Below are 21,337 nucleotides of genomic sequence, written 5' to 3'. Positions count from 1 at the left end.
AGTCACCGCCTACATAGCTCCTGATTCAGTTGGTTTACGTGATGCTGTGTGAAGGCAGTAGACAGGCCTTCGGGGTGGGAGGAGTAAAAGGAGTGGCTCTGCTTGGAAAATTTCTGGCATCATCTTCAGCTCTGGAAAGTTCCCAGGCAGTGTTTACCCCCTTTGCTTCTCTCTCAAGGACTGGAGGTTAGCTGAGGCCTGGCAAGGGGAAATGTCACCATGTCCAAGTCCCCCTTTCCTTCAGCTGTCTGGAAATGCCTAGAACAGAACGAAGATTCTTTTTGCATGTAACTTTCTTTAGTCATGTAACTTTGCTTTTCTGCTTTAGCAGAATAATTACAGACAATGCAAGGAAAAAATAATAAAGCCTTGATTGGTTGATATCTAATGGGCCCTTACTCATTCATATAAGATTTTTTTGTGGTCCATGTGCCACTTTGGGAAATGAAGAAAGATCAGATGTTGAGACTGCCAACATACCTTAGGATGGCCTGTATTTTTTTTTTTCTTTATAGTGAGAGGTTCTCTTTGTTGACAAAAAAGTTTGGGGATATATTATTAATAAAATTAGGATTCTTGAGAGGAGAGCCTGCTCTCTAACATGGGTCTCCCCTGCTAAGCCCAGGTCCCTGTTACCAGCAGGGGATGTGGGCACATGCTAATATTATAGATGGCAGTCACTTTTGGTTTGAGTTAAACCTTTTGTCCCCTCCTCCAGCTTCCCCAAGTGACTTCCATGGACATGACCATTGGCTGTGGAGGTGACAGTCCTCTGGCCAGAAAGACGAGAGGTGCCACATTCATGTCCTCCAACTACCAGCAGCTTCCTTTTCTACTTCTCCACCCCTCTGAAATCTGTCTTTCTGCAGCAACAAAATACCAGCTAACAGACATCTTTTCCCCTAATTACTGTTCCATGTTTTATTTCTTTAGGTAGAATAGCTTTCAGTGGAGATAGGGGAGGGGATGATTTTGCACCCCTCCATTCTGGCAATCTCTGGAGACATTTTTGCTTATGATAAAAATGGGTAATTGTACTAACATTTAGTGGGTAGAGGCTAGGGATGGTGCTAAACATCCTACATTGCACAGGACAGCCCCCACACACGGAATTATCCAGCTCAGGGATGAGAAACCCTGATGTAGAGGAAGCAAATGTATCTTTCTGCTCCCTTCATTCATTGCCTTGAAATTGGTGGATTTCTTCCAGCATTTACATGCCTAAAGGCAGTCTAGGATTACCCACGACCCAGTGTGGCTCTATATCAGGAACATTGTAGGCAAGGTCAAGGCTGATGTCTGAGCATAGAAGGTCACAACAAAGGGACTCTTTTTATTCACCCTAGTGGTAGATTGTGCCCAATGATAGTAATGATTACATGGAATGCTCAAAGCATTCTTATTTCCATTCTCTCCTGTGAGCCTTTCTGCAACCGTGAGGCAGGCAGCCCTGATATTTTACTGTGCCAATTTGCAGTAAAACAAATATTACTCAAAACACAGTCCCAAGCCCCCTTACCCAGAATCAAACCTCCGTTTCCTAAACTAGCTGGCCTCTTTATGTTTTGTTCAGCTTCCTGTAACTATGAGATAAAATGCACTGAGAAATTTCCAAGTGGATCTGTGCTAGCATCTCTTCCCCTTTCCCTATTTCATGGGTACTCCTTATACTACCAAAATGGGCTCTTGGGAAAAGTTCTGATACCCTCAGTGAATTTCAGTCACTAAGTGATGCAGAGCTCTTATGTCTTAAGTCTTATCTTTCTAAGAAATATGAACAAATTTGACCAGGTGCAGTGTCTCAGGCCTGTAAATTTGGGAGGTCTAGGGGGGCGGATCACGAGGTTGGGAGATCGAGACCATCCTGGCTAACACGGTGAAACCCCGTCTCTAATAAACATACAAAAAATTAGCCGGGCGTGGTGGCAGGCGCCTGTAGCCCCAGCTACTGGGGAGGCTGAGGCAAGAGAATGGCGTGAACGAACCCGGGAGGCGGAGCTTGCAGTGAGCAGAGATCGCGCCACTGCCCTCCAGCCTGGGGAACAGAGCGAGACTCTGTCTCAAACAAACAAACACACAAGCAAACAAAATATGAACAAATTTGTCTTCTCTCAAGCGGGTTTTGAGCCTGCTAGCCAATGCAGTGACTAGGAGTAGTAGTCCAGAAGCTTTGTTGGGGCAAGGTAACTCGGGAAGGGAGGGAATTTGCATTGGGCACACTCACTCTTTTTCGCCGTAAAAGAGTAATTCCCTCCCTGGCTGGGGAAAAAGGGCCCTTCTAACACTGAACACTGCCTCCCCTTTGGCTTGCTCCCTTCCCGGACCTAGTCAAACCTGACCTTGCCCACAAGCGATGCTTAAAGTGTTAAAGGATCTCTTCCCCCACTATTAAGACCAACCGGCTTTCCAGGAAGGGAGAGTGGGAAGAGTTAAGCATCACTTACATTGGCTCAGGGAAGGTCAATGATAATTTCTATAGTTTACTGAGGCTCTCACTCTGACCCAAGCACTTTACTTGACATTGGTCCAATCCAATGGGGCAGGTCTGAGTAAACTCATTTCAAAGATAAGGAAACTGAGGTAGAAGTTACATTACTTACCTAAGGCCGCACAGTCAATAAATGTTGGATGTAGGACTCCAACTTGGGTCTACCTAAATCCAATGCTTCTATCTTTACCACTTCAGGAAAAAAAAAATAAAAAAAATTTAAAAAAAGGCTTTCATAGGAGGTATTTTCAGAAAAAGCAAGCACTCGTTTGTCACAAAATAGTCAACTATGAGAATGATGTTCCTTTTAGTGATAACGTGAAACTGACTTGAAAAATGAAGCCCCACTGAGTTGCTGTGATGCAGCCAGGCCACATGAGGAGAAACATGAACGTGAACAGCACCTCATAGGCACAGGGCATTTCTTTGACATTAATTCCAAATAAAGGCTTGACTGCCTTGTGAACAATCAAACATTATTCTCTAATGTATTCTTTTCAAGTGGACAAAGAAAAATTACCACTGGATGAGAAGAAAATGAATACAGAAATCTCTCTTTTAAAAAAAACTCAATAAAAATGTCACATGAACTAATTTAGACAGTGACTAAAAGATGCCAGTACCCTGACTGAAAAGTGTAATGTAGTCAATTGTTTGGTCTCCTGAATGCCAAGGTCTTTGTTTGACTGATTTTTTTTTTTTAATTGACTTCATTTTTCAGAGCATGTATTAGAATTGCAGGATCTGGGCTGGGCGTGGTGACTCACGCCTGTAATCCCAGCACTTTGGGAGGCCGAGGTGGGCGGATCGCGAGGTCAGGAGATCGAGACCATCCTGGCTAACACAGTGAAACCCCGTCTCTACTAAAAATACAAAAAATTAGCCCGGCATGGTGGCGGGTGCCTGTAGTCCCAGCTACTCGGGAGGCTGAGGCAGGAGAATAGTGTGAACCCGGGAGGCAGAGGTTGCAGTGAGCCGAAATCCAGCCACTACACCCCAGCCTGGCAGACAGCGAGACTCCATCTCAAAAAAAAAAAAAAAAAAAAAGGAATTGCAAGATCTGAGCATGATCTAAGAATGGCATTATGGGTGCTACCCACCCCGTGAGTCTTTAGCGCTGGTTCCAACTGTAGCGCATGTTTTTATGGAAGGTGTGTGTGAAACAAATGGCAAATTTGTGACTCAGTTTACTCATCTGTGCAAAGTGAGATGGTGTCCTTACTTCTGGAGTTATCAGACATGTTCAGCCCCTTACCTGATACCTATACCCCTTCCACAGTGATATCTTCCAGACCCTTTCACAATTGCTTACTTAATTGTCTTTTCTCCCGCTAGGCTGAGAATGTATTCAGAGCAGGGGTCTTATCCCCCATCTCTGTGCCTCCAGCACCATCTGACACAGAGCCTGTTTCACAGCGATATTCAAGGCACAGTTAACAAATCAGTGAAAGGGGTGTTTTGCTTGAAATAACCTACATACCCATCTATAGGGGACTTGCTTATGAAGATATGTAGCTTCTGCACATGGAATTCTAGCTGTACTAGTAAACAAGGGGATCACTTTGATATCTGTAAAGGCAAAATGCAAAGGATATAAATTCTGTAAAAAAAGTTTTATTTGTATAGAAAAGTTCTAGAGGACTGTCATGGTGCACAGTCTTTAAGATGGCCCCCAGTGATCCCTACCTCCTTGTGTGACCCTCTCCCCTTGAGTGTGGTTTGGACTTTGTGACTTGCTTTCTAATGACCGTATATGGCAGAAGTGAGGGGATGTCACTTTTGAGACTAGATTATAAAAATACTATGGCTTCTGTCTTGGTGTGATCTCTCTCTTTCCCTCTGTCTCTCTCTCTCATCACTGACTCTGGATGCAGGCAGCCCTGTGGAGAAGTCTTTGTGGTGAGAAACTGAAGAGGGCCTCTGCCTCTGGCCACGAGTACTTGAGGCTCTCAGTCCAATAGCCCATGAGGAACTGAGATGTGCCAACAACCACAGGAATGAACCTAAAGCAGATCCTCCCCAAGACAAATCTTCAGATGAGACTGCAGCCCTGATCAACATCTTGATTGAACCTAGCAAGAGATCTTAAGTCAGAGGCACCCGGCTAAGCCACAACCTCATTCCTGATCCATAAAAGCTGTGAGCTAATAGATGCTTATTGTTGTTGTTTTTTGTTGTTGTTGTTTGTTGGTTGGTTTTGAGACAAAGTCTTGCTCTGTCCCCCAGGCTTGAGTGCAGTGGCATGATCTTGGCTCACTGCAAGATCCACTTCCTGGGTTCATGCCATTCTCCTGCCTCAGCCTCCCGAGTAGCTGGGACTACAGGTGGCCACCACCACACCCTGCTAATTTTTTGTATTTTTAGTAGAGATGGGGTTTCACCATGTTAGCTAGGATGGTCTTGATCTCCTGACCTCATGAACTGCCCGTCTCAGCCTCCCAAAATGCTGGGATTACAGGCGTGAGCCACTGCGCCTGGTCAGATGCTTACTGTTTTAAGCTCTAAATTTTAGGGTAATTTGTTGTGCAGAAATAGAAAACTAATACAGATGTGGAATTGACTGTGAAACAGTGGTCATCTTTAGAGAATAAGACTAGTATTTGGGGGTGATGACAGAAAACCAGCTCTGACACTTACTAGCTGTGTAACTTGGGAAAGTTACAAAATTTCTCTGTGCCTCAATTTGACCATCTATGAAATGCATATAACAATAGTAACATACCTCAAAGAGTTTCTCTGAGGAGCATTTAGAATAATGCATGGCATGTGGTAAGTGCTATCCATCTATGTCTATCAATTCGGATCTATGCTATTATTATTATCTTTTCATTCTATATTCTCTTGACCTTTAGATTTTTTAAACCATGTAATTATATTACTTTCATAGGTTAGAAAGAATTTTAAAAATTTAAAGCACGGTGCATGAATGGTGTTAGTCAATTTGGCCTGAGACAAATCTCCATCAGAGCATTTCGTTGGATGCATATCTTTAAAAGTGATAAAATGCTATTATTTTATTTTGTACAGGAGATATCATGCTTTTGAAAATCCTTTCATATAAATTGTCTCACAGCAACCCCGTGAGGTAGTGGATAATACGGATAGTACTATTATCCTAATTTTATAGCTGAAGAAATTGAGCTTAAATGCTAAAGTAGAGACGAGATTTCTGGAAACCGAGATCTTTCTAGAACATTCCCTGTGCAGATATACAGAAAACTTCTGCTTTTATGGAATAGCCAGAAGTGATTTTAATGAGTTATGAATAAGTTTAATATGCTGTTTACTGATAATATGCAAGCTTATCACCCATGGATTTAGGCTTTAAAACACACTTCTTATTAAAGCCATGATGGCATTACCTTACTATCCCTTTGATGACTCAGAAGGCACTTCAGGGTCCTCATCATGAATATCAGCGACTGTACTGCAAGAACACTATCACTTAAAACCTCTTGATAAACGGGACTAGGGTATTTGGGGTTACTTATCCTAGTCACATTTTTATGGTGTATATCCTAGATGAATTAATTCCTCCACACCTCCTATTCAGGTGGCCCTGTTGTACAGCTAACTCTGCCTCTAACTTCTCTGCTATGAGATTTTGAGAAAATAGCTTTATATCTTTTAACCCTAGTTTTCTCATTTGGAAAATTAGAAGGATGGGCTATTTTATTGCTTTGTAAACTAGTCTTGTGAGATGCCTACATGAGAGTAACCTAGAGAAGATATACGAAATACGAATTTCTGGGTTCACCTCTTTAAATTCATATTCAATAATTTTGGGATGACATCTGGAAACCTACAGTTTAAAAAGTTCCGTATATCTGTCAATAGGGGATGATGAGTTAAAGATATAAATATATACTTTAGATGACTTGGCAGAATGCTGTTAAAAAGAATGATGCGGTATAATTTGTATTGATACTGCACAATCTTCAATATGTATTAAAAAATTTCCCCCTAATCCCTGCACTGATCAACAATATGTATTATTAAGAGGAAAAAATTGGCTGGGCGCGGTGGCTCACGCCTGTAATCCCAGCACTTTGGGAGGCTGAGGCAGGCAGATCACGAGGTCAAGAGATCGAGACCATCCTGGCTAACATGGTGAAACCCCGTCTTTACTAAAAATACAAAAAAAAAAAAAAAAAAAAAATTAGCCGGGCGTGGTGGCAGGTGCTTGTAGTCTCAGCTACTCGGGGGGCTGAGGCAGGAGAATGGCATGAACCTGGGAGGCAGAGCTTGCAGTGAGCTGAGATCATGCCACTGCAGCAGCCTGGACAACAGAGTGAGACTCCATTTCAAAAAAAAGTAAAAAGTAAATAAATAAATAAATAAATTTTAAAAGAGGAAAAAAATTAAGATTCATTACAGGTGTATGGCATGCTTCATTTGTATTAAAATTATAGATGAAGACCTACCTACAAGTATAGTCATATACACAGAATATATATCTCAGGGAGGGAGACTGAGGCTTCAGGGATCAGGAGCTGGAGAGAGACTTCTATTTCCCTGTATATCTTTTTATACTGCTAGGATCCTTCTTCTTTTTTTTTTTTTTAAAGTGTGTATTGCCTATTTTTTTCTTCGGTTGGTAATGATGTGTCAATGTTGGTTATCGATTGTAACGCATGCACACAGATGTGGGATGTTGATGGTAGAGAGGCTGCCTGTGTGTATGGGATAAGGCAATGTGAGAAGTCTCTGTACTTTCTGGCTAATTTTGCTGTAAACCTAAAACTGCTCTAAAAAGTTGGCCAGGCACAGTAGTTCACGCCTGTAATCCCAGCACTTTGGAAGGCCAAGGAGGGTGGATCATCCTGGCTAACAAAGTGAAATCCCATCTCTACTAAAAATACAGAAAATTAGCTGGGCGTGCTGGCGGGCACCTGTAGTCTCAGCTACTTGGGAGGCTGAGCCAGGAGAATCGCCTGAACCTGGGAGGCGGAGGTTGCAGTGAGCCGAGATCGCACCACTGCACTCCAGCCTGGGCAACAAAGTGGGACTCTGTCTCAAAAAAAAAAAAAAAAAAAAAAGCAGGTCTATTATATAAAAAAAAATTTTAAGTGCTAGGCATGATAAACCCATATATAAATAAATGTATGGCTAGATAGCTAGATAGAAGGACTGATAAAGTAAAAGTTCCCCGGGAGATTCTGCTGTGAAGCTGAGTTTGGGAACCATGAGACTAGGTGAGCTCTAGGGTCTCTTCCAGTGAAGATTTCAGGTGAGCTGAAGAGTAGAAAATAAGTTTGGAAAAGCAAGTCAGAGGCAGATTGTAGAGTCTGGGAGACTCAACTGAGAGTTTTGGGGTGTGTCTTGCAGGCATTGGAGAACACTGTTTTATATTGTTTTCTGGTAACTGTGAGCTGGATGGACTGGGAAAGTGCCAGGAGGCCAGTGAGGAACCAAGGCCTTGATCCAGGAGGTGGCTGGAGAGGCGAGAGGCAGAAGAATATCTAGGATGGTGAGAAGAGAAGAGGGGAGAGTTTTAAGGACCTCAAAAAACTATTAGGTTGAATCATGTGAAATTGCTGATACCAGACCACTTTGACCTTCAGTAATGGCAATTTCATATGGTTCAACCCAATTACATTGACATTGTTAGGTGGCAGGGGCCATATCTGGGAGCAAAGACTGACAGGGAGATTTGAGGATTTAGAGCTTTGGTGGGTTGGGAATTATTATTAAAAATAGAAGAATGAGGATGTTAGAGACGATGACTAAATGTAGTTAGACCTAGATGGGAGTCATAGAGCAAATGCTTTTGCTTACGATTTCCTGAATACATCTAGTGTTTTTACATATTTGTGCCTTTTCTTGAAACATTTCCTCTGCCTAGGAAATGTGTTGATTTAAAAAAAAATTAAGACCCCTGTGAAGGACTATTGAGATGTGGGGGCGGAGGAGGGTGTGGGTAGGGGGAAAAGACAAAAAAAGCCACTCTACCTGGAGCACAGTTCATGATCTCATGGGGTGGGAAGAGCTTATCAATGATAAATACAAGCATTTACATTGGTGTGGCTGGGAACTGGCCTTTGAACAGAGCAGGCCTTAACAAAGTGACATTTTAGAAAGATGAAGTTGCAAGTGGTAGGCAGGACTGATTTCTTGCAAAAGAGATCAGTGATCCAAGATTGAGGTGGTGAGGGCACCAGGCCAGGGAGATAGCAATTGGAGTGGGGATGAAATAGCATGCTTCATGGGTTCAGAGAATCTTGGAGCAAGAAGGAAGCTTAAATGACATCCAGTTCAGACAGCACCTCTATCAGTGCTCAGATGGCTTCCTCAATCTACTATTTTCTTGAAGAACTTTGGGGCCATGAAAGTAATCACTCATGTGCCTTGGTCTACCCATGAGAGAGTTCATCTTTGTCAGGAGTGAAAAGTCAAAATTTTGCCCACTAACTTTCATTTTTATAGATCAAGTCAAATTTCTTTTCTTTTCTTTTTCTTTTTTTTTTTTTTAACCTGACAACCCTTCAGAGATTTGAAGTCACCAACCATGAAATGCTGAATCTTCTTGTCTTCTTGTTTCTACGCTACCCAGCTCCAAGGCTGTGGTTTTACATGATTGTTTCCAACCGATGCATACACAATTAGATGATCTGAAATTTTTCATTGTGAGTTTATAGACATATTGACACTGTTTATTTAGTCTTTTTTTGAAATGAAGTTTAGAAAGCCTACAACATATAAGGTTAAACATTTGTTACCTCCTTTGAACATACGATGGCCAATAGCGTTTGTTTTGTTTTGTTTTGTTTTAGAAATCTTGTGTTTCTGAGTATTTATTTACACAATTGAAGCTTGAAGATTTTAAAGAAGTATAGATTTGTGACTTCTGAAAATAAGCTTAGAATTTTTACGAAGTATAACTTGACTGTGGAAGTCAGAGAAGGAGCCACAGTGACTTTGGGGAGGCAGTGCAAATGGAGCAGCAAAGATGGACAAAGGACATTGAGAAATGAGGAGAATCATTGGAAATAGGAAGAAAAATCGAACATTTAGATGTGCAAGATGCAAAATAATCCTCAGTAATTATGAGGAAGGGCATAAAATAGGACATGTGCTTCAGCTGTGAGCACTGAAATACAAGATGTTGGGAACAGGGGTTAAAACACATTAGACAAATACTCTAAAAGCTGCATGATGGAGAAGCTTCATTTGAACATCTGTCCAAAATGCTTTCTCTATTATAAGAACCACTCACACGGTTTGCACACAGCCAAAACCTGCAAAGAACATATGCAATTCCACGCTAAGCAGTATGAACACATACTGGGGACATATCTGATCCTCAGACTCACTAAGAGTTTTCTCTGAGAATAAAAAAGGATTGCTAACTGTATTTAAATGACATATAAGAATGAATAAATGTATGCATTATTATTTTAAAAATAACTCTTAGGATTTGCTTAACAGTATATCTTACACTAGATCCAATCAGCATTAAGTAAGTATCAAAGACCAACAGTTGTTAGGATGCTTTTAAGATCCATTTATTAGTAGTAGTATTTTAAATCCCTTTGTATGAACACATACATCAATGTGTTATTGTTATAAAAGTTTGATTTCCATAGCTCAGTATCTATTAATACCATTTAGGGTCAAGTGCCAGTCAGATTCTAGCAATTCCACTCCAAAGAAGAGATCAAAATGAATGAAAACCTCCAATCTATATTTCCCATTTAGGGAGAAAAACTTTCTTGAATTTCACTTGAAAATTTATGAGAAGTTTGGGACTGAGTAAATGGTGGAAGAAGTGGAATTTTGAATTTACTGCCTAAATATCTTGCCCTCTGCTTAGTAAGATTGGGGCTGCCAAATAGCTCACTATAAGAGAGTGAATAATCCAGGTTCTTGGTGGAACTAGGCCATATATTAAATTTGGAAACCAGTCCAATGAAGTCCCTTCCAGGGCAACTCAATTAATCCTTCCTTAATGATCAGAACATTGAAGCTTTTGCATCCAGACCAATCTCCAAAATGAATCAATCAAACTCAGAAGCTTCTCACAACAGCAAAGTATGCAGGATTTAGAGCACAGGACAGTAAAAATGCAAAACCACATCATTGTGTGGTGCTATCTTACTGCATCAAGACTTAGCTAGGACTCTATGGCCACAGGCAATCTGTACACAAGTTGAAGCAATTAAGGAAGGCATGGGCTCCCTGTGTGAGAGAAGAACTCAACCCCTGCCCCTTGCTAAGAACTCTGAGGCAAAGTGCAGAGAATCTCTCCAGCTATTCAGTGTTCTTAATGGCTCATTAAGCTTACATTTACTGGCTGTCCCTAGAAGTCCACTGGACAGTTGTCTAGTTACTGAGATTTTTCCAAATGTTGAATATATCTGATGATTGTTGAGGTCACATTTAGGGTGGTTATAGGGTTGGTGGCAGAGCTGGGAGACTGCCTGGCTGTATCATACAGAGATATATCCAGTTTCAAAGAACAGAACATCCTCCTGTATTCATTTGACAAGGGGGCCAAGTACCACAAACTGAGTGGCTTAAACAACAGAAATTTATCGTCTCTCAGTTCTAGAGGCAAGAAGTCTGATATCAAGGTGTCAGCAGGATTGCTTTCCTCTGAGGGCTGTGCGGGAAGGATCTGTTCCAGGCCTCTCAGCCTTGTATGTGGCTGCCTTCTCCCGCCTTCACTTTGTCTTCTTTGTATATGTACATCCACAAATTTCCACTTCTTATAAGGACATCAGTCATATCGAATTAGGACCCATCCCTCATGACCTCATTTTAACTGGACTATCATTGTAAAAAGATCCTATCTTCAAATAAGATCACATTCTGAGATACTGGGGTTTATGACTCCCGCATATCTTTTTTCAGTTTAAGATTCATTTATTATTAGTAGTATTTAAAATCCCTTTGCAGGAGCACATACATCAATGTGTTATTGTCGTAAAAGTTTCATTTCAACAACTCAGTATCTATTAATGCTATTTAGGGCCAACTGCCAGTCAGATTCGAAGCAATTCCATCCAAAGAAGAGATCAAATGGATGAAAACCCTCTATAGTGGCTGAAGCAGGGTTTGACTGGCCTTACACACAGGCAGCCCCAAAGTAAGCAGATCAGGGCTGCTCTGGTTTCTCAGAGACACAATCAGTAACCACAGCTCTTTATATCTTTCTGCTCTGTCGTTTGTTAAATGCTTGATGCCTCAGGGTCAAAGGACGGCTGCCACAACCCCAGACCTCTTGTCTGTAGTCCAAGCATGAAGAAGGAGGGAAAAGCTTAGTGAAATGGCAAGGACGGCCAGTAAAGAGGCACTTTCCTGGTGAGCCTCTGCCTTTTCATTCAGGGACTATCTCTCATTGACGAGAACTGTTCATACGGTTGGGAAATCAAACATTTATAGTTAAGCAATGTCACCCTGAACAAAGTCTGTGTTATTTCTGTAAAGATAAATGGTAAAGAGGGATAAATATTGGATAAGTAGCAGTAATACTTCTGAAGCTAAGACTGGAAGAGATAGGAATTTGCCAAAGTAAGGGTCAAGGCTAAAGTCACCAGCCAGATAGTTTAATAGGATCTGTGATTGGGGCAAGGGCCAGTCTAGGGAAGGGAATGAGACCTGAAACCTAGAGAGAGGTTGAACAGCTGTCTCTTACAAGATGGAGGGGCCCAATACAGGCTGACTTGTCACTCTGTGGCCCTGTGGTCTCCTCCAGGGGCAGTGCCATTTCCAAGGCTTAGCTTTGACCTCTGTTGCTGGTAGACTGGACATTCAGAGGTGACGGTGGCTACACTGGTCACAGTCAGTAGGAATGCATGCTGTTGGGCCTATGCATAGCTTCTATCTCTCCATTTATGTGCCCATCATACCACTTCTGGGGTGGCCAGTGACAGGCTTGCCACCTGTCCCATAGAACATTACACTGATTCGGCCAGGTGCGGTGGCTCGCGCCTATAATCCCAGCACTTTGGGAGGCCAAGGCAGGTGGATCATCTGAGGTCGGGAGTTCAAGACCAGCTTGACCAACATGGAGAAACCCTGTCTCTACTAAAAATACAAAATTAGCCAGGTGTGCTGGTGCATGCCTGTAATCCCAGCTACTCAGGAAGGCTGAGGCAGGATAGTCGCTTGAACTCAGGAGGCAGAGAACTCAGGAGCTGAGATTGTGCCACTGCACTCCAGCCTGGGCAACAAAAGCGAAACTCAGTCTCAAAAAGAAAAAAAAAAAAAAAAAAAAAAAAAGAACATTTCACTGATTCATTATACCGATGACATCATGCAGATAAGACTTGACTAGCAAGAGCTGACTAGTACTCCAGAGATCTTACAAGGTAAGACATTTGCAATCTAGAGGTGGTAGATAAACCCTACAAAAATTTAGATTTTGGCCAAATGGTCAAATCATTTTGTCTTCTTGGTTGTCTATTTTCTCTTCCATGATGGATGTTTTCTGGTGGGCATTAACTTATAATTCAAATATCACCAGAGGTTGAGCCATGTTCATGTTCATCTACATGCCTCATGCCTCTACTGCAGACTTCCTTGTCTCCAATTTTTCAGTCCTTTCTTTTTGGTTCCTAACCAGCTAGTTCAGCCATTGGCCCCTGCTCAGGAATCTGTGTATGTTTTCCTTTTGGCCACTTTTCTTCCTCACAAAGTGTATTAGGAGGATCCAGCTCTTCCACGGGAAAGATTTGTCCCTCTTGCCTGTCTTTCAGTGGCTGTAATACAGCTGCTGCCCATTTTCAGCTCATGCCTACATACCAAGCTGATATAGCAGTAACCAAGCTTAGACATTTTCTCTTCTTTCAGTTGATCATATGGGACCCATATAGCTTCGATGAGCTGAAAAAATTGTTGAGAGTACCTTGAGCTTCTGGGCTACCTGCTCATGTAGTTTATTCACGGCCCCAGTCCTGCTCAGACCAAGTCTTAGAGGTATAATTTTCACCTTATGATGGACTGCTACTGAGCCTATTTCAACACAAGACTTGGAGAATTCAGCTCATGATGGACAGTGGTGGATGCATGGTCATTTGCCCCCAAATCCCGTATTCCATTTCTACCTGGGTCCAATGAGTACCAGGAGCTGTTTCTTGAAAGGTGTATAAATCTTTGCTGTAGACAGTGTGGCATTGGTCCAGTAACCCAGAGACCTGTTTGCAATTTTTCCAATGGGCCTTGCAATAAGCTCCACCACAGCATCTTCTAGTGCACCAGATACCTCCAACATCAATCTGCTAGACAGGACTATGTGGCAGGGCTGCACAGAGCTGTTTCCTGACCTGGGCCCCAGTTGAAGCTGTCAATCTTTTGTGTTGACCAGTATGTGGGCCCAAGCAGTATTCCTAGATGTGGGACCCAAAAAGGCCCACCTTTCTTCTTTGGGGTAGGCAATAAAAGATGCATCAATTAGTTTTTTACTTCAGAGGTAATATCCCAGAACATGCCTGACTTCTTGACTCCTAAAAAAATTATTGAAGTGACTGATTTCTGAATCTTTGTAGGGTTTATCTCCCACCTCTAGATTGCAAATGTCTTACCTTGTAAGACCTCTGGAGCTCTGGAGTACTAGCCAACTCTTGCTGGTCATGTCTGATCAGTATGATGCCATTGGTGTAATGAATCAGTGTACTGTTTTACGGGACGTCCAGGTGCCTTAGATCCTTTAGACTATATTATGATAGAGACTGAAGAGTTAACATAGCCTAGAGGCAAAATTGGAAATGAATACTATTGTCCGATCTATGGGAATGAAAGCTGTTTCTGATACTCTTTTCTGAGTGGAATAGAAATGAGTTTGCCAACCAATGATGGTATATCTTGTACCTGAGGCCTTATTAATGTATTTTAGCAATAATACTGCCTTCTGCAGGGCAGCTGTAATCAAGGCTACTTAGTTGATCTTGTGGGAATCTATAGTCATTCTCCAGGATCCATCTGGTCTCTGCAGGCTCTATACCGGTGAATGAAACTGATATATGTTATGGCCTATCAGCCCTGCCTCCTTGAAATCCTTAAAGATAGCATTAATATCTGGCATCTCCCTAGATGCCACATTGTTTCTGATTAACTATTTTGGCCAGGGCTAGGGGAGGGCTTGCAAATTCAGAGGGTTCCACTTGGTCTTCTTTACTATGATATCTGTTACTCCACAGGCAAAGAACCCCATGTGGGGCTGTGACAGGCAGAAGGATGGCTCCTTAAAGATACTCATGTCCTAAATCCCAGAACCTGTGAATATGCTACTTCAACAGAAAAAGGGACTTTGCAGATGTAAATGAAGGACCTTGAGAACAGGAGATTATTCTGGCTTGTCAGGCAGACCCATTATAATCACAAGGTTCATATGAGGGAAATAGGGAAGCAGGAAGAGTCAGAGAAAGAGATGGGATGATGGAGGCAGAGGTTGGAGTGATACAGTTGCTAGCTTTGAAGATAGAGGAAGAGACCTTAAGCCAAGGAATGTGGGTGACTTCTAGAATTTAAAAAAGGCAAACACACAAACAAACAAAACCCTGCAACAGATTATTCCCTAGACCCTCCAGAAGGAACACTGCCTTGCTAGAACCTTGATTTTAGCCCAGTAAAATCCATTTTGAACTTATAACCTCCAGAACCGTAAGATAATATATTTTTGTCATTTTAAGCCACTTATGTTTGTGGTGATTTGTTACAGCATAATAGGAAACAATTACAGGGGCTACTCCAACGGACAAGTGCATCAACCTCAACTATGCACTCTAGGACTGGGAAAATGACCACAAGTTGTATCAATTGACCCGGTGGACCAACTGAAAGCTAGACCTTAGCCAGGACTCTACTGACTACGTGGTACTTGTAAGCCCTCACTCTAACAAGGAGGTCATGATGAAGCTTTGGCTCTTTTGGTATCAATGTCAACTTAAATCCTGTGTCTAGCAATACTTGAGACATCGGGCATTCCCCCTTCCTCAGTGTGTAGCCACCAGGGTATTGCTCATAGGTACTTTGATGAAGGACTGAGAGATTCATTGCAATATATACTTGCTGTGGCGTTGCAGGGTCCTTTCTCCAGGGCACCTGGCCAACTCCTCAATCAATGTGTTTTGGATCTGAAATTTGGTTCCAGGTCTGGGAACTGAATGAAAGATCGTGACTTTTTTTTATTGGAGTGATTGCTATCAGGTTTTTATTCGTTCATTCTTGACTTCTTCTGATTATAGATGTCAAACAGTACCCTTGTTGGTTCCTGCCCTCCGGGGCTCCATGCTTTATAAACCATCTCCACAGCTCCCTGTGGGTCAAGGCCTCTTGGCTACCCTTCTGACTTTGTAGTAATTGTGGTCCCCCACTTCTGGTGGTGAGGGACTGCTACCAGGTCTCCATTATTTGGGGCCCCATTCTGCAAATAACCATTAACAAGTCCAACTTTGTGAGTGCCTCACTTACAGTTAGCCCTACCTCACCTGCTGAGGACAGGTATCACTGAATTGATTAGTGTTCTTGGTGAACCTCTTGCCAGTTCATTCCTGGAGGCCTTGTTGAATGATGAGTTCGCTAAGCCTACCCATGGAGCATAATCTTCTAGTGGGTCTCATATAATATAACCATTCCAGCATGTCTTACTTACTAATCTTACTATGAGTCTAAGATAAGACTAAGCATAGATTAATTCTTCCATCGTCATTTAGTTAGCCTATGCACAGTGATACGTTGCATGTCAATAAATGTCAGGAGGGGACCACTGCCTGCCACGACTCTCAATTAATCTGTGCTGGTTAAATATTCTAAAACCTGCATTTTTATTATCAACTTTCTATTATAGGTGAAAGGGATAGAAAGACAAATATCTGAAACCAAGCAGTGTGAGATGGGGAAATTTGATCCGAGCTGAGCTCTTAGAGAAGTGGTTGTTGGTTGGATGGGAGTTAAGAGGCAAAGGAGAGGAAGAAGGTAGGGAAGACCTAAGGACTCCAGTGCCCAGGAGGAAGGAAGTATCTCAGCTGATTAGACTGCCTGGAGCCTGCTTCAGGAGTCTGTTTTTAGGAGTTTGCTCTGTCATGAATCCTGTTCCCAGTTAAGAGTCCTCAAAAGGTGGGTTGTGAAGAAAAATCAGAAACTGGCTGGGCGTGGAGGCTCACGCCTGTAATCCCAGCACTTTGAGAGGTGGAGGCGGGCAGATAACAAGGTCAGAAGATCAAGACCATCCTGGCTAACACAATGAAATCCCCGTTTCTACTAAAAATACAAAAAAGATTAGCCGGGTGTGGTGGCACGCATCTGTAGTCTCAACTACTCAGGAGGCTGAGGCAGGAGAATGGTGTGAATCTGGGAGGCGGAGGTTGCAGTGAGCTGAGATGGTGCCACTGCACTCCAGCCTGGGCGACAGAGTGAGACTCTATCTCAAAAAAAAAAAAAGAATCAGAAACTTACAGGTAAGGGGCGTGTGGTACCCTATCCCTTGCCACTCCAAGAGGGAGAGGGAGCCTTGGGGTCATCACTGGTGTCTGGCAAGGCAAGGATGGGGTGTCTCAGAGAAAATGCCCTGGATAAATAAGAAGGGAAGAAGGTGCTGCGAGTAAGGGTATATGTTGTGGGGTGGGCAAGGTGGCAGTGCTGAAGTTGCCAATTAAGTTGGTGAAGTTGCCAATTAAGTTGCCAATTAAGTAAGTTGGGTCAGCATAAAATGGATAGAAGAAAGAGAAACGTCACTGTCCAGATAATTTTTTTTTTTTTTTTTATAAAAGAGAGAGAGAAAAAGAGTTAAGAAAGAAAAAGTTAAAAATAATTTTATGGCTATTTTGTCTATATTCACAAAGAATTACTGATACAGATGTTTCTAAAGATAATATCAAAAGGATCACAAAAATGTTTACACAACATAAGACATTTAGCCTGTCTTAATATTTATCATGTGTATGAATGAGCTACAACTTACTTCATACTTGGTGATCCTTCCTATTCCTTTCCCCACTTGCAAGGAGAGCACTTCTCTAAAGCTAATGAGCTCTGAGTTATAGAAGTCTACGCTATGCTTGCATCTTTCAAAGAGAAGGTCTTGTTTATGTTTACACCCCTAGTGCTTACTGCCATGCTAGCACATTGTAAGTAAGCAATAAAATCTTGTTAACTCAACTCAAACATCAACTGGTGAATAAATAAATAAAATGTGGCATGTGATATATTATGGAATGTTATTTGGCAATTTAAAAAAATGAAGTCCTAATACATGCGACAACATGGATGAATCTTGAAAAAACACTCCGTGAAAGAAATCAGCCACAAAAGGCCAGAAACTGTATGATGTCATTTGTATGTAATGTCCAGAATAGGCAAATCTATGAGATAGAAAGTAGATTAGTGGTTTCAGGAGGCTGGGGTGATGGGGGAGAATGGGGAGTGATTGCTGATGGGTACAGGGCTTCTTTTGGCAGGGGATGATACAAACATTCTAAAATTGATTATGGGGATAGTTGTACAACTCTGTGAATATACTAAAAACCATTAAATTGTTCATTGTAAACGGGTGGATTATATGATATGTCAATTATATCTCAATAACACTGTTATACAAAAAGAAGAAGAAGAAAAAAAAGAAGTGCTTTGGGGTTAAATGGACTTGACCTCAATATAAGCTCAGAGAAAACCAGAAGTTCAAGGGAGTAGGCTGGGGCAAGAGCACACAGCACCTCAACAAAACCTAAAGCTCCAATGTTGTTGTAATTGGAAAGCAAGAGTCCTAACACTGCAGAAGCAAGGATGGACTCAGGCCAAAGATTGTGTCTGGGAAGGCCCTTCAGCCTTGGCTCCCCGTCTCCCTACTCTTCTCTGTCTCTCCCATCCACCCAGCACTCAGGGATCAAGAAACTCTCCAGGAAAAACTTCATCTTTTTCCGATTAAAAAAAAAATCCGGGCTGGGCATGGTGGCTCACGCTTGTAATCCTAGCACTTTGGGAGGCTGAGGTGGGCGGGCTACTTGAGGCCAGGAGTTCAAGACAAGCCTAGTCAACATGGTGAAACCCCATCTCTACTAAAAATACAAAAAATTAGCCGGGCATAGTGGTGGGCACCTGTGAACCCAGCTACTTGGGAGGCTGAGGCAGGAGAATCGCTTGAACCCATGAGGCGGAGGTTGCAGTGAGCCGAGATCGCACCATTGCACTCCAGCCTGGGCAACAAGAATGAAACTGTGTCTCAAAACAAAGAAACAAACAAACAAAACACAAAACTGCTTTGCATAACTGGAGAATGTGGAAATTCTAATTCTGATTTCTAATTCCACATTGAGTATGCTGCCACGTTTTGTTCCTTGTGCATCTCTCCTGTTCTCTCTCATCCCTGTGACCCTCTGCTATCCCCTTTCCTTGCTCCATCCCCTGGTTTGTTTGTCCTTCTGTCCTGTATCTTTTCTGGAACTCTCCTCTTTGACCATCACCATTCTCTAGCCCTTTCATTCTTCCTGCTGCCTTCCTTTCGCCTTCTTTTCTCTCCTGATAGACACCCTCTCTCCTTTCAGAGGCCCTGCTCTCCTAACACACCCGCACACCTGCTCGAGGCCACTGCAATCACACATGCCACTCTCAAACACTCTTCTTCCCTTTGCATTTTCTGGGACCTGCTTTTGACTGAGCAATTGGCTTCTGACGTCAAAGTTTTCAGATACAATAGATGTCAGTTATTTAATGTCACTCTAGAGGCTAATCTGAATTCAAGAACTTTGGCTTGAGAGGAAACATTTAGAGAAAGGCAATTTCACTACTTTTCAGTCTATAGATAACTTCTTCTACCATTGTCAAGGGGAAAGAAGAACACCTCTACATCTTGTCAAAAGCCTTTACAGAAAGATAAGATTCATTCTCATTCTTTAAGCACTGTTGCTGATGTAAAACATCTTACCTTCAAAGAGGTCAGTATTCTACTTCACTACAAAATTATTAAGGAAAATCACATATTCCTTCATTGAGATAAAACTGTATCACGAAGTTTTAGTAAAACAGTTTTTTTTTCCCCAAGTCTCAAAGGGCAGCTTCATCCAACATTCAACAAATGAGTTGAAATGTTAAAAAATTTAAACTAACATGTACTCTACAAAATTTTCAAAATATGGCAACCTACATATAAGCAAGGTTTGTTTTCTTTAAGGTGAATCAAATTTTGTCATTAGGTTATTACTATTACTGGTCTAGTTGAAATCAAACACTGTAATTGGATATTTCTCTGAAGTTCAAATCAGGGGAGGGGAAGCCTCTGGGCTCAGGGTGGGAGGAAATTGATGGGGTTTAATAGACTGCCAGGTTGGTGATAACATCATGGATTCCTTAAGACCAAAACCCTTAGGGCACGGTTTCTCAACCTCTCCACTACTGAGATTTGGGGAAGGGTTATTCTTTGTTTTCAGGCACTTTCCTGTGTGTTGTGGGATGCCTAGCAGCATGCTTGGCCTCTGCCTCCTAGATGCCAGCAGCATCCCTCCTCCCCCATATGACAACTAAGAATGTCTCCAGATGTTGCCAAATGTTCCTGAGGGGTGTGATGTGGGTGGAAATTGCCCCTCGTACAGAATCTGCCTTAGATTATAAACAAGGAAGGAGATCCAGAGACCTCATGGGGATTTCCATTAGTGGAAAACAAAAGATATTCTTGGCTAGATCCTCTAGATCCTCCGAACCAAGAATCCCAGGCCCAGGAAAGCCCAGTGGGTAGCTGTGGAGAGGTCTCCCTCAAAACCAATAAGCTGTACCTGTGGGGCATTAGAGAAGCAGGTGGGGGCAATTGAATGGGAAGCAGAGATCATGTTTATGCTCATTGAGGTGCCCTTTCCCTCATATCAAATCTTTGAGCTTGCAGGAGACAGCAGCATTTGTTCTCCAACAGGCAAAACCAACACAAGACCCCTGGTCAGTTCTAATGGGACCTCTGAAGATGAGACAGAATCTGAAGTAGCAGAGCTTGTCCCTGAACGGGAGTAGGAGGAAAGCCCAGGCAGTGACCCTGACTGGAGTAGCTGGTTACTATTGGTGTCTTCTTTTACTGGGCCTGCTGCCAAGATAGGAGAGGAGGCAAAGGAAGAAACATGTTGAGACCTGCAAGAGCGGTTGGGTAAGCAGAGACAGCAGCTGTTCAGGCTGGAAAAACAGCTGGACAGGCTGCAAAAAAGAAAAAAAAACCGGAGGCTTGGAATGAAGAAAAGGAATCCCCTGCTTTCAAGATGAGAAGAGACTATTGCCTAAAGACTGAGGATAAGATTCTTCAGCTTTGAAAGAGATTTCAATAGTGGGGCATTGCATCCTCTTTTTCAAAAATCTCCACCAGAGGCCCTTGAATCCAGCACACATCCACTCTCCGGATTGCAGGGCAAGACTGAGCCCAGGCGCAGGTGTTCTCAGAGGAGGCTTGGAAGAGCTGACTTTAAAGGGACACCTATGCCCAGGGAACCAGGACCTCCTGTAAAAGGCAAAGCCTTCAGCATCTGAGTGTGAGCCTCACTGTCTTGTGTGAGGGAGATTTTGATGAGAAACGAGTGGATAGTAGAGACCCTCAGAACATAAGGGGGGGGTGTGTGTGTGTGTGTGTGGTGTTTATGTTTCTGTAGGGGATTCATCTTTGACCCAATTCTCTGCAATGTGAAGAGCCAGAACAGTCACCAGGCCATGTGGATATGTTACTGGGTAGGATAAATGGTCTATATCTCTTTATCCAAATTCCATCGTGTTCCCATTTCTTCCGAGCGATCTCCATTCAGGGAGCAGAATCTATCTCCTGAGAACCATGCAAGGAGCTGAGGAGAGCCCATATTCAGGAAAATATTCAAGTTCACAGAGTCAAGGCTATTTGGCTTGAAGAGGATGGTTTTTATTTAAGTCTCTAACCCATACCCCCAGAGG

Source organism: Chlorocebus sabaeus, chromosome 26 (assembly GCF_047675955.1).
Source record: "Chlorocebus sabaeus isolate Y175 chromosome 26, mChlSab1.0.hap1, whole genome shotgun sequence".
NCBI classification, from domain to species: domain Eukaryota; kingdom Metazoa; phylum Chordata; class Mammalia; order Primates; family Cercopithecidae; genus Chlorocebus; species Chlorocebus sabaeus.
Note: the sequence above shows the minus strand (reverse complement) of the source record.